Source organism: Chiloscyllium plagiosum, unplaced genomic scaffold, assembly GCF_037043375.1.
Source record: "Chiloscyllium plagiosum isolate Xiang-an unplaced genomic scaffold, Cpla_swu_hap1 HiC_scaffold_12, whole genome shotgun sequence".
NCBI lineage: Eukaryota > Metazoa > Chordata > Chondrichthyes > Orectolobiformes > Hemiscylliidae > Chiloscyllium > Chiloscyllium plagiosum.
In genome coordinates, this window is record NW_028270150.1 from 64,379,231 (window position 1) to 64,392,052 (window position 12,822).

The following is a 12,822-nucleotide window of genomic DNA, read 5'->3' on the forward strand; positions in this document are numbered from 1 at the left end:
CTCAGACCTCACAACATCATCAGGAACTCAAGTGAATGATAACAGATCAATGGTCACAGACATGCAGGAACTGCAATCACTTTTCCATTGGCCTTGATAGTAGCCATGGAGAGCAAGATGTGCAGTCAATGAGGCCTTGCACCTGAGAAAACCCAGATTATGGAGAATGCCAACAGCATTGTGAAAGTGTTGTATTATTCTACACTCATAAGGAGGGTATCTATCACTTGCTTGATGCCCACCAGATGAGTGTTGTTGCTATTTTTATTGATTGCACCTCTACTGTGGAAGTATGTCATCTTCACTATCAAAGGCAATGCTGCATTTGCCCTGGTGTTAGGTTCCTGAATGAATTGCACAGCTCAGTACCCCTCGGATGTCCAGAGTACAATATAATGTGAAGCAATTTGTATGAGGCTTTATTTGTCCATTTCTCAACCCTCGGTAAGTCTGTCCTGCTAGGTTACCATTACAGCTACTAGCTCCCCATATGTGATAGTCTCAGTTTCAATCTGGAATATTTTCCTGTTTTTGGTACTGCTGCAGCCACCTTTTAAAACAGCACAGCTGTAACCAAACTGCTGTTTAGTATTAGCAGAGGCTATGGGAATCTGCCTATGGTAATAGTGGTAATGTCCCTACCTCTGGCCTAAGTGATCAGGGTTCAGGTCCCACCTGCTCCAGAGGTATGGAATAACATCCCAGGCTGATTAGAAAGATATGTTTTTTTTTTAACTTAGAGGAGCAAAATACTATAGATGCTGGAAATCTTAAATAAAACCAGGAAGTATTGAAAAAAATTAGCAGATCTGGCAGTAGCTATGGTAAGAAAAACAGAGTGAATATTTGATGATCCTTTGTCAGATTTAGTTCTATTGATTTTCCAAATTCAACCATCACAGTCAAAAGCTGGTCATAAAATTCCCCAGCAGTCCAGACTATTCAGAAGGTAAAGATCCTTTTAAATATTTTTACACCAACCTTCTTTACAAGTGTTTGCAGGTTGTTTTTCTAGGCAGGTTTAAGAGTCAGCATGTCAAATATACTCAAACACGTCAATGAACTAAGAGGATTTGAATTGAGATACTGGATCTTAATTGAAATATCTTAATAAGCCTAGCATTCAGACAGCTACCTAAGCCTACCCCAGAATAATGACAGCTAGTTTTTGTGCATCTTTCTCTGACAAGATGTCCCACTATGATATTGGTATGTTGAATGCCAATTTACAGCCTGGCATAATAACTAAATTTCTACCCAAGTGGCTCTTTGACAGTAAGAAAATAAATCTCAAAATGTCACCTTTTTTATTCCATTCTAAATATTTATTGTTAACAACTAAGTTAGAATATTGTATGTTTATAAGGTGGTTAAATATAATGGATTTATATGGATCTTCTTTTTTATCCAAAGCTGGTTCCATGAGATATTAAGTCTTTGAAAGGTAAATACTCTGTATTAACCCCGAATATCTGGAATATCATCCTTATCCTTTGACTCACCTTCTCTTGAAAGCTGTCTTGATAGCACCATACTCCTGACTTTAACTATATATACTTTGCACATAAATATGCTGTATACATTTGGAATAGTCATCAATGATCTACCAAATCAAGATAGAAGTGACATCCTCAGTGACTAATTTGCTTGTTAACTCATGCTTTAGGAAATTCACCTGTTAATTGAGGTCTTCAGGAGACATTTCTTCTAACACCAATGACAGATCTTTGCAGTGAAGAATTTCAGGAAAAATGTATTTCTTCGGATCTGCTTTGATTATTTTTATTTAAATCCAAAACTCCAAGCATTTTGTAGATGGTACACAACGTCTTCCTTGCATTTTGGTTGTGGAGGGTATGTTTATTGAATATGAAGGACAATGTACAGTAAGCAGGCTACTTGGCTGTGCATGGTGTTGAGATTCTTGGTGTTGGAGCTTCACTCACCCAAGCATATCTTACATGACATTCCTGACTTGTCCTTTTTAGATGGCCAATGGCTTTGAGAAGTCAAAAGGTGAAGTACTCCAAAATTCCAGTGTGCTCTTAATCACAGTATTTATATGGCTAACCCAGTTCAGTTTCTGTTCAATGTTAACCCCTAGTAGATGCCCACAATCCAAGGTAAAATCTATCTTGTGACAGTGATCCTTGTGAAGCACAGAGGATCATTGATCTTTTTTTCTACACTGCTGAGTATTCCTTTTCACCCAAGACACAGCACTAACTGGGGCTGCAGTCTGTGTCCATACTGGCTTTGCCTGTTAATATGAATTGACACATCTGAAATGGGGCATAGCTGGACTTTGAATCTTGTACCTGAGGTACAAACACCTTGGGAGTGGCAAGTACCTCCCTGTCTCCAGCCGCATAGTTCTCTGAAAAAGGATTCCAGAAGTCTGGTTGATAGTTAATGAAGTGAAGTTTGGAAGATTGTGTGACAAACATTGCTCCGAGCTGTAAAAGACTGAACACCATGAACCTCACTCAACAAAGCACTTTAACTGAAGATGTGAAAATTCCAATCATTTTTTCTTTGTTAAATGTAAGCTGTATTTTTTGTCAAAGGCTTAATGAAATGGATTTGAATAAATCTGTGGATTACAAAAGTGAAACAATGATTATGGCCTGAAAGGAGTAGACTAGACATCTCCAATAGATACAGGAATGTTTTATATGTGTTTGTGCTAATATTATAAATAATAACATATGGCTATACTTAAAATTGAAAAAGTAAATATAAAATACAGCACAATCAAGGGTTCTCAACTGGAGAACAATGGGCCTGTAACATGCAGGTAAAAGTATTGTCTTATTTACTTAAACAAAGTATGGCGACACCTGTTCTCAAATAGGGACAACCTGACAACGTGCATGAGATATCATGATGTCACTTGAAAAGTAGACAGCACTTGGAAGTTATCAGCAGCAGTGAGAAGTTTAACGAAGGTACCTCATCATCAAAGAGTGTTGAGTTGAAGCGTACAGTCAGAGAGAGACAGCAGCACAAGGGGACAGCCTAAGCAATTCACCTGGAGACAGTAAAGTTTGACTTCTGGATCAGTGCCAAATTCCCTTTGGGGTTTGGATGTTGGTGGTGATGTAAATAGCTAAAGAAAAATATCACCTCTTACAACCATCTACCTCACATCAAGTCAGACCTCTGCCCAACATTATAGTTATGTTGAAACACTGTTTTGAGTTCTGCAAACATTCAGTCAAACATCCCATGAAGTTGAAAGCAAAGCAGAAACCTCATCATGCAGCACTTTCCTTGAACTGGGATCAAAGTAATGCAGGTTCATAAATGGCTTATCAAAACATTTCATTTTTGCAGTGCTAAATAGCAAAATACTGCAAGAGTGCATTTCGATTAGATTAGATTAGATTACAGTGTGGAAACAGGCCCTTTGGCCCAACAAGTCCACACCGACCCGCCGAAGCGCAACCCACCCAAAACCCTACATTTACCCCTTATCTAACACTACGGGCAATTTAGCATGGCCAATTCACCTGACCTGCACATCTTTGGACTGTGGGAGGAAACCGGAGCACCCGGAGGAAACCCACGCAGACACGGGGAGAATGTGCAAACTCCACACAGTCAGTCGCCTGAGGCGGGAATTGAACCCGGGTCTCAGGCGCTGTGAGGCAGCAGTGCTAACCACTGTGCCACCGTGCCGCCCACAAGTCAACAGCAAGTCAATCAACATTTATTGGAATAGCAGACATTTTTTTTTCAGAGGGTGCTGTAATATCTGATTCTTTGTTCACACAGCGGGGACATCTATTACTTTGCATATCTATACAGTACATCTGATGATGCATTTCCTCATTTGACTTATCTACATATCTCTGTTCCGTTTCCAACAGAAAGCAGCAACTGGCTGCAGCATGAGTTAGGAAGTTCAGACATATGCAGCCTGCCATTCAGGGAAAGCTGACTGACAAGCTGATAAATTGCAGTGAGTATGCTTGTCCATGAAGAGTTGGTGTTGGTGGGTGTTTTCCAACTGCACACCAGCTAGAAACCTGCTTCAATCTGAAGTCCCACTGATACAGTCATGTGCCTACAGCTGTTGCAGAAATGTACACATTAAGACTGGCAAAGGTAGAAAAAGCTGAAACTGCGAGCATGTAATTAACCTCGTTGGTAATATCACAATGGCTTCCCAGTTTCCATCAGGTGAGTTGTCTTAAAATTGATCTCAATGTGTGGATTATTATAGCCAGACCTCATTTCATAACCATTTCAATGTTGTTATAAAGATATGTTAATTAAAATATGCATATATGTACATAGTATAGAATTTGAGAATGAAAGAAAATTTTCAAAGCAAAGGGCCTTAGTTGAAAGAAGCTAAAATGGTGCAATCATGAAAAAACAAATTGCTACTTGGACGTCATTAGGCAAATTTTCTGATGGCCAATCATTATTCCAGTGGATGTATAAGTTGTGCACAGGGATCCTGCAGAATCTCCATTATACAGACTCAGAAGGAATTGTCCAGGGAATTGAATTTTCCTCTGAGCAATTCCTTTGTTCCTGGAATCCTCCAAATTTCTTCAGAAAAATTGAAGACTTTGAATGGTTCTGATGAAGTGAAGTAAAATTCATATTCAGGGAGGTTTGATAATTAAATAGAACATAGAACAATACAGCGCAAAACAGGCCCTTCAACCCCCAATGTTGCGCCAACCTGTGAACTATTCTCAGCTTGTCCCCCTACACTATCCCATCCTCATCCATGTGCCCATCCAAGAATTGTTTAAATCTCCCTAATGTGGCTGAGTTAACTACATTGGCAGGTAGGGAATTCCACACCCTTACCACTCTCTGAGTAAAGAACCTGTCTCTGACATCTGTCTTAAATCTATCACTCCTCAATTTGCAGTTATGCCCCCTCGTACAAACTAACGTCGTCATCGTCGGAAAACGACTTTCACTGTCTATCCTATCTAATCCTCTGATTATCTTGTATATCTCTATCAAATCCCCTCTTAGCCTTCTTCTTTCCAATGAGAACAGACCCAAGTCTCTCAGCCTTTCCTCATAAGACCTTCTCTCCAGACCAGGCAACATCCTGGTAAATCTCCTCTGTACCTTTTCCAATGCTTCCACGACTTTCCTGAAATATGGCAACCAGAACTGTACACAATAATCCAAGTGCATCCGCACTAGCACTTTGTAGAGTTGTAGCATGATATTGTGACTCCAGAACTCAATATCTCTACCAATGAAACCTAACACACTGTATGCCCTCTTAACAGCACTATCAACCTGCATGGCAACTTTCAGGGATCTATGTACATGGGCTCCAAAATCCCTCTACTCATCCACACTACCAAGAATCTTTCCATTGACCCGGTACTGTTTGTACAGGTCCCACCTACCCCAGAAAAAGTCCTAACTATCCAAGTAGCTGAAACCCTCCCTCCTGCACCATCCTTGCAGCCACTTGTTCAGCTGATATCTCTCCATATTCTTTGCTCGCTATCACGTGGCATGGGTAACAAACCAGAGATAACAACTCCGTTTGTTCTAGCTCTCAGCTTCCATCCTAGCTCCCTGAAATCCTGCCTTACATCTCTGTCCCTCTTTCTACCTATGTTGTTGGTACCTATGTGGACTACAACTTGGGGCTAGTCGCCCTCTCCCTTCAGGACCCAAAGATACGATCCAAGACATCACGGACCCTGGCATCTGGGAGGCAACATACCAACCAATATAATCTAATGTCTGAGTATCTATTAAACAGACCCATACTTACTTCACACCCCTAACTACACCACTCTCAGCCAATCAATATACCCCAAAACACTGACATGACACCCCACCAGGTCATATCACTCCTTGCCCTGGAACCCAACACCATGCCCCACCCCCACTCCTCCTCCAACTGGGTCACGACATGTATTCAGAGAACCAAGACATTCCCTGAATCTAAACCTTATGCCGACCCCTTCTGTGACCAGACACTCCACTGTCACTGCCATCAGGCATGACTTTCCATCCCCTCCCCCACCCCTCCATCAGATCGAACATAAACATAACTCTACTAGTGGGCATGACCTGACATCAACAACCTTCGCACACTGCTGTTCAACCCCACACAAACCAACTTGACACTCCTGCCGGCAGACATAAACTCCTATTCCTCCTACCCCATCAGGCTTGACTGGACTCCTGTCCCATCCTCATCCTGGATCTGATCTGATCCCAAACATTCCCACTACCCAACCAAAGGCATGTCCCTCCTCTGTCAGACTTGACTCAAACTGAAACCCAGCCAGCTCACCTGACCACAAATCACCCTGAGCCAGTGGGAAATATCTGACCACAGTGTATTTGGCTTGCAGAGAGATTTCAGCTGACTCAGATCTTGGCTATCAGAGTAAAACATTGTTGCAGGAGAAAAGGGAAACAGCTTGACACATCTTCCTTTATTTTCACTCATAAAATGTAGACTTCATTGAGTAGGCCTCTGTTTAAGCTCCCTATCCTTAAATGCCCTTAAGATGCTGTTACGGAGTTTCTTTTAGAACAGCTGCAGTCTGGTTAGAGATAGAGTCCCAGTGGCACTGAAAGAATGGCAATATATTTCCAAGTCAGAATGGTGAGTGGCTTGAAATGGAAATGAATGGGGACGCGAGTAATCTATGGAGGTGTATTTGGAGGTACGTTAGGGATCAATTTAATAGTTACTTAGGAGTTGAACTAATCTTAAATTGTCTATCTTTTCTTAAATAATTATTTATTTAATTTCATTAAAACGTTCCAAATTCTCTGAATGCTTTGGGAGGATTATGGGTGTAGATGAATCACTCAACAGAATCTTCAGTTTCGAGTATGTTATGATAAACCTTCCATCAGGTCCCCATGCATAACTCCCATTGATGCTGGAATAACGACTAGCTGGCCAGCAGAAAATCTGAGCCATTGTCTATAGATTGGTAGACACTGGATGGTATTCTGAAATCTAAGCTTTGCAGATTCGTAAGTCAGTAGTTTGGAAATGGAGGTGACATTGATCATCTGACTGGCTATCCAGTCTGCCCTGAATTCAGTAACTCTGCTTTATTTCTGATTCAAGTAAGTATTATTTGGAATGATCAACCAAGAATAATGAACCACAATATTACATGCAGAACTCGCATAAAAATATATTTAACAACATGATGATATTTTGTAAAATCTCACAGACATGACAATGTTACCAAATCAGTGGACCAGCAGGCTTGAAATGCAGTTCAGTAAAAAAAAATTAGCCCGGTGAGTTTACAGTTGGAAAGAGTTGAGTTCAGAAGATACAAATACACACTTTATTGTCTTCCCATTGGGTTTTAGGTAATTATTCATGAACCACTGAAATGGAAAATAAATATGCATTTAATTAAAGAAGACTGCAGTTTAGTGACAATCACGATTAACATATAAAGGTTACTATGAATCAGGTAATAACTAAGCAGAAGTTCTTTGAACTATATGAATGTTGACATTTGGAGGCACACCTCAGGGAACCCTTATACAACAATTGGAAAGGAAACATTTTTTTCCAAGTGATAATTAACATTTTAGATGTTTGTCCTATTTTCATATTCCATTGAAGTCTAAAATCAGAATTTGCAGGTATTTCCAAACTATCTGATTCTTATATAACACAGCAATAATATTGAATGTTATCACTGAGTTAAACAATTATTCTGCATTAAAAATACAGTGGATGGTTGATAAGGGCATTTATTTTTGTAAAGGATAGCATGTTATAGTTATAGAGTCCAAGTGGCGCAACATCTAGGGCCGAAGGGCTTGTACAGTGCTGTAATGTTCTATGTTCTACGTATGTTTATTTTTACAGAAGAATTAGAAACAAAGGAAATATACCTGAATGGATATTGTTGATGTAGTTTCTCCATTTGTATGTAAAGTATATTAATCTAAGACTAAAACTCAGAACTAGAACTCAAGGACAGCAGATCTCTTTTCATTCAGAGGTTGTGATACACTGGTCAAGGTACTAGGAAGGGCTTTTGCCCGAAACGTCGATTTTCCTGCTCCTCGGATGCTGCCTGACCGGGTGTGGTTTTCCAGCACCACATTCTTGGCTCTAATCTCCAGGATCTGCAGTACTCACTTTCGCCTGGTAGATATTCCTGTTTAGTAGCATTCTAAAGTGATTCCTTGTCTTCAATCAATTTCTGAATTCTCATCTCTGATGAACAGCACAAAAAAAACATGAAAGTACTGTTTGCATCAATAACTCCACAATACTCAAAGACAACTTAGAGTTTGCATCAGTTTAGATGCTACCTAATGAAGCAAGTTTAATACAAATACAAATGCATGTGCATTAAATTTAGTAAAACTCCACTTCCACATCTTTCTCCATTGTCTTCTAATATGTCTTCTACCCTCATTAGACAAGTTCCTCTTTCCAACATCAGTGGAACCAGAACCTGTACCAGTGAAAAGTTTGATCATAAACAAAAACAGAAAGTGCTGGAAAAGCTCAGCAGGACTGGCAGCATCTGTGGACAGAAATCAAAGTTAATATCTCAGGTCAAGTGACACTGTCAAAATTTCTGTTTTTGTTTCTGATTTACAGTGTCCGCAGTTCTTTCCGTGAATACCTGATCATCTTTGGCCATGCTTACCTCTGTAATCTCCATATCTCTCACTTAATATGGTATCTTTGTTTGGTTGAGAAATTGGCATCTTGTGATACATATGCTGAGCTACTGAACTGGAGAAATGCAACTTCCTCAGGGAATTTAAATGTTGGATCATGGTAAATTTGCATTCGTCTCTTTTGAAAAGGGAGCAATAATTTGGTAAACAATTTTCATTTGAATAACAAGTTCACATATATCATGGTAAATGATATTTCCTTTGCTGAGAAAATAATTAAGTTTCAGTAGAAAACAAGTGAGGATTGAATCATGACAGGCAAATACTCCACATGGGCTAATTTTACTGCATTTGTTTTAAGCTGAATTAACAAACAAGATGCTGGTGACCAGGACCCTGTGTTGTCTATAAAGTTAGGTGGTTACTGTATGAGCTGATAACTTCCTCCATTATTAGGTACAGAAATGGGCAGAGAACTGACAATTTACATGTTCATACGATTGTAATTAAAGTGCCAGTGAATGGAGCAACTACATCAACAACATCCATTCATCTACATTGCCTTTGTTTCAAATCCTTCTGTAAGAATGAACATACATTTGGAATGCATGACATTTTTGACTCTATGACTACAACTATGACATGCTATTGTTTACAAAAGTAGACAGCCTCATTAACAATCTTTTTTTAATGCAGTATAATTTTTTAACTCAGTGATGACAATCAATATTATTATTGTGTTACACAGTTAGCATTTAAATAAAGTGTCACAATTCAAACTACTAATCATCTATTAACAATAGTGAGAGTTCACAAGATTCTGAAGTTACTGCTGCTTTAGGTAATACTTATTCCTGCAGTTAACTTCAGCAATTGAATGCATATAGTCAAGCATTACATTTGCGCAATGTTAGTTTTGGAGTATTTGCAGATTCAGCCAGAAAACTATAAACTAATATCTGTTACTAGTATCATTTGCAAATTTCTTGAACGTACTGTTCATTTTCCTGTTATGAAGTGCTTTGAAGCACCTGGGAGATAACCAACCTGCTTTTGAGTAAAAACATTGAATGGAATACAGCATTTGCGATTTGCTGATGACCTAGTTTCAAGTTTCCAAAGAGATTAATCATATGACAACACTGGATTTCTCAAAAGTGTTGGAACTTAACTGAGAAGACTGTACCATTGATCGTGTTTCAATAATATCACCAAAATGCCCCATTTACCTGATTGCTAGTCACTTTTGCAACCACATAGTTGTGAGTTTTTTTATGAAGCCAGCTAACTGCAGTTGCTTATACAGGTATTCTAGTTGTTCTACATGTTCTTCTTAGGGACTAACGTATATACAATTGTACAAACAATCTACGAGTTTGGCACTTTAGCTATGGTTTGATTCATAGGTGTTTGGAATGGGAAATCTGAAACTCAAATAGCATCACCCGACATTGATGTCGTCCATTTGGTGTAAGAAAGGCTTTTGATGATATTGGTACTTATTAGTATTCCTACAATAGAGCCACCTGAGAAAGAAATGAAGAACTGCCAATCTTATTAATCTAACCTTTGAACCATGGATTTGGATATGAATCTGTTTTCATTACTGCATAATTTATTTTTCTATGATCTATGCAGTTATCTAGTTGAGGCACTCATTGCCAGAACTAATACCATTGGTGATCCCCAACTGCCTTGGTCCATATCAGGTCTGGCTAACATAATACATTCAAGTTTCCCGGTTTCTATTAATTTCTCAAATAACCTTACTAAATTTTCCAGTAGTCTTTCCTCGAAGCGTAAAAGCATGTTGATAGGCCATTCATTCTTTGTCTGTAGATCAACAAGGATGTCTCCATTTCTCATTAGAGTGATATTGTTAATACAATAACACTCAAGAACTGCTTCATACAGAGCTTCATTGTGAGCTGCATGTATTTAATGATTTAAATCTGGATATGCTTTCTGAGCCTCAATTAATAAAAACATGTTAAATGTTTTTTTTTAATCAACCCCATTCTTAAACAAAGTTTCAGTTCCTCTAAATTTCACTTGTAGCATAATTTTGATCCCTATTGATGGATATTGCTTTGCCATTGCGCTGGTCGCCTCATATGTAATTATGCTTGGAAATTATTCCTGTAATGTTTCCATCTCTAAACTTCATTCTGGCTTTCTGTGATAATAAATAAATCTATAACTTTTACTCTAGCCATATTTTCTTAATAAGTCATACTACCACTGTACCAGACAGACTGCCATACTTACTCTTAAAGTATCCTACTTATTAGCATTTTGTCTTTCATTATGGTCTTGAAGGTATTTTTTTTCTGACAAAGGAGATTGAGTAGCTGTGATAATCTAAATATAATTATGGATTTTACAACATCATTTAAAGAAAAAGCCCTTCATATCTTCCATTTGTTTTATGCCCCTCTACTGCACTCAAGGCAGGGCTTAGCTCTGGTTTTCTGCCTGTAATTAAAGTGCGACAATACTTTGAAAACATTATTTTGTCCTTGGTTCTTTTCAAGAGAGGTCATAAAGGCAGAGATGCTGAAGTGACAAGTTTAACAATGGCAGGGGAGTGGCCAGTTCTCTAAGTTCAAGTTTTTTCTTGTTTGCTTTAGCTGTCGAAGTCACAAGATGTTGGAGTGCAGGAAAGATTCCAAGCTTCAGTAGATGATTCCAGGCTGGGTTTTCTCTCTGAAATCTCTTTGGAAGTTGTTCCCTCCTGCCTGTAAGAATCTGTGTTTCAATTTACCTGTTTGGATGTAAGTTTGCTCGCTGAGCTGGAAAGTTCATTTTCAGACATTTCATCCCCATACGAGGTAACATCATCAGTAAGTCTCCAATGAAGCACTAGTGTCATATCCTGCTTTCTATTTATGTGTTTAGGTTTCCTTGGATTGGTGATGCCATTTCATGTGGTGATGTCATTTCCTGTGCTGGTGATGCCATTTCCTGTTCTTTTTCTCAGAGGGTAGTAGATGGGGTCCAAATTGATGTGTTTGTTGATAGAGTTCCAGTGAAATGCCATACTCCTAGGAATTCTCATGCATGTCTCTGTTTGGCTTGTCCTCGGATGGATGTGTTGTCCTTCCTTATCTGTATGTAAGGATATTAGTGAGAGTGGGTCATGAGGAAGGACACCACTTTGACTGCGACATCACGTCCATCCGAGGACAAGCCAAATGAACCTTCCAGCTCAGCGAGCAAAGTTACATCCAGAACATCTATCTGAGTTGCAAATCTTCTCAAAACTCGCTAACTTACCTTTATGCTGAGAGACGTATTTATGGGATGTTACTGGATTGGAACGGCTCATTTGTTAATTTGCTGTATCGGGTCAGTTAGGTTTTCCAATAGTTAAGTTATTCTATATTCTGTTTTCTTTTGCTCGTGTTTCAACTGTAGCTTTTAAATAAATTCTGCTTTGTTTAAAACCAAGTGGTTTGACAAGCTGCATCACACCTGGAATATTAACTTCACATCTGCCTGTAAAATAAGAAAAGGTTAGGATTTAGACTATCTTCTTAAAATATTTTGAGAGGGTCTGTCTGCTGAGGTGCGTAATAAAAGCTATAATTTGATCCATTCCATTTTCCTTTTGAGTTCCCTTTGTGGCTTCTCTTTTACGAACACAATTAAGTCCCTTAGGCGTCCCACACAACTTCCAGCATTACAAACAAAGATGTCTCACTCTATTGTAATGGTTAGACTTAAGCTTTCAATGTTCACTTCTAGCTCATTACCAAAAGCCAGTACTGATGCTTGTCATTACATCTGCTGGTCTTCAATGTGGACTATAATTTTAAAAAAATAGTTCTTAAATTCTTTTAAGAGAATAAATTCTGTGAGAGTTAAATATGTGACATTTACTCAGAATGCTAACATTGACCTGTCAAAATTAATTATCTTTACACTTTCAAATTCAATATAGGCTTGCCCAGGCTGCTTCATCAAATTTGAAAACTTACGTCTGTACATTTCGGGAACTACCTGATATGGATCCAAAGCAGCTGTTTGGGATGTACAAACAGACTATTGGAACAACAGATTGTGGTCAGACTGCACTTGAAATACTGTGAGCAGTTTTGGGCCACATCTAAGGCGATATATGCTGGCCTTGGAGGAGATCAGAGGAGTTCCACAAGAGTGATCCTCAGAATGTAGGGTTTGTCATAAGATCGG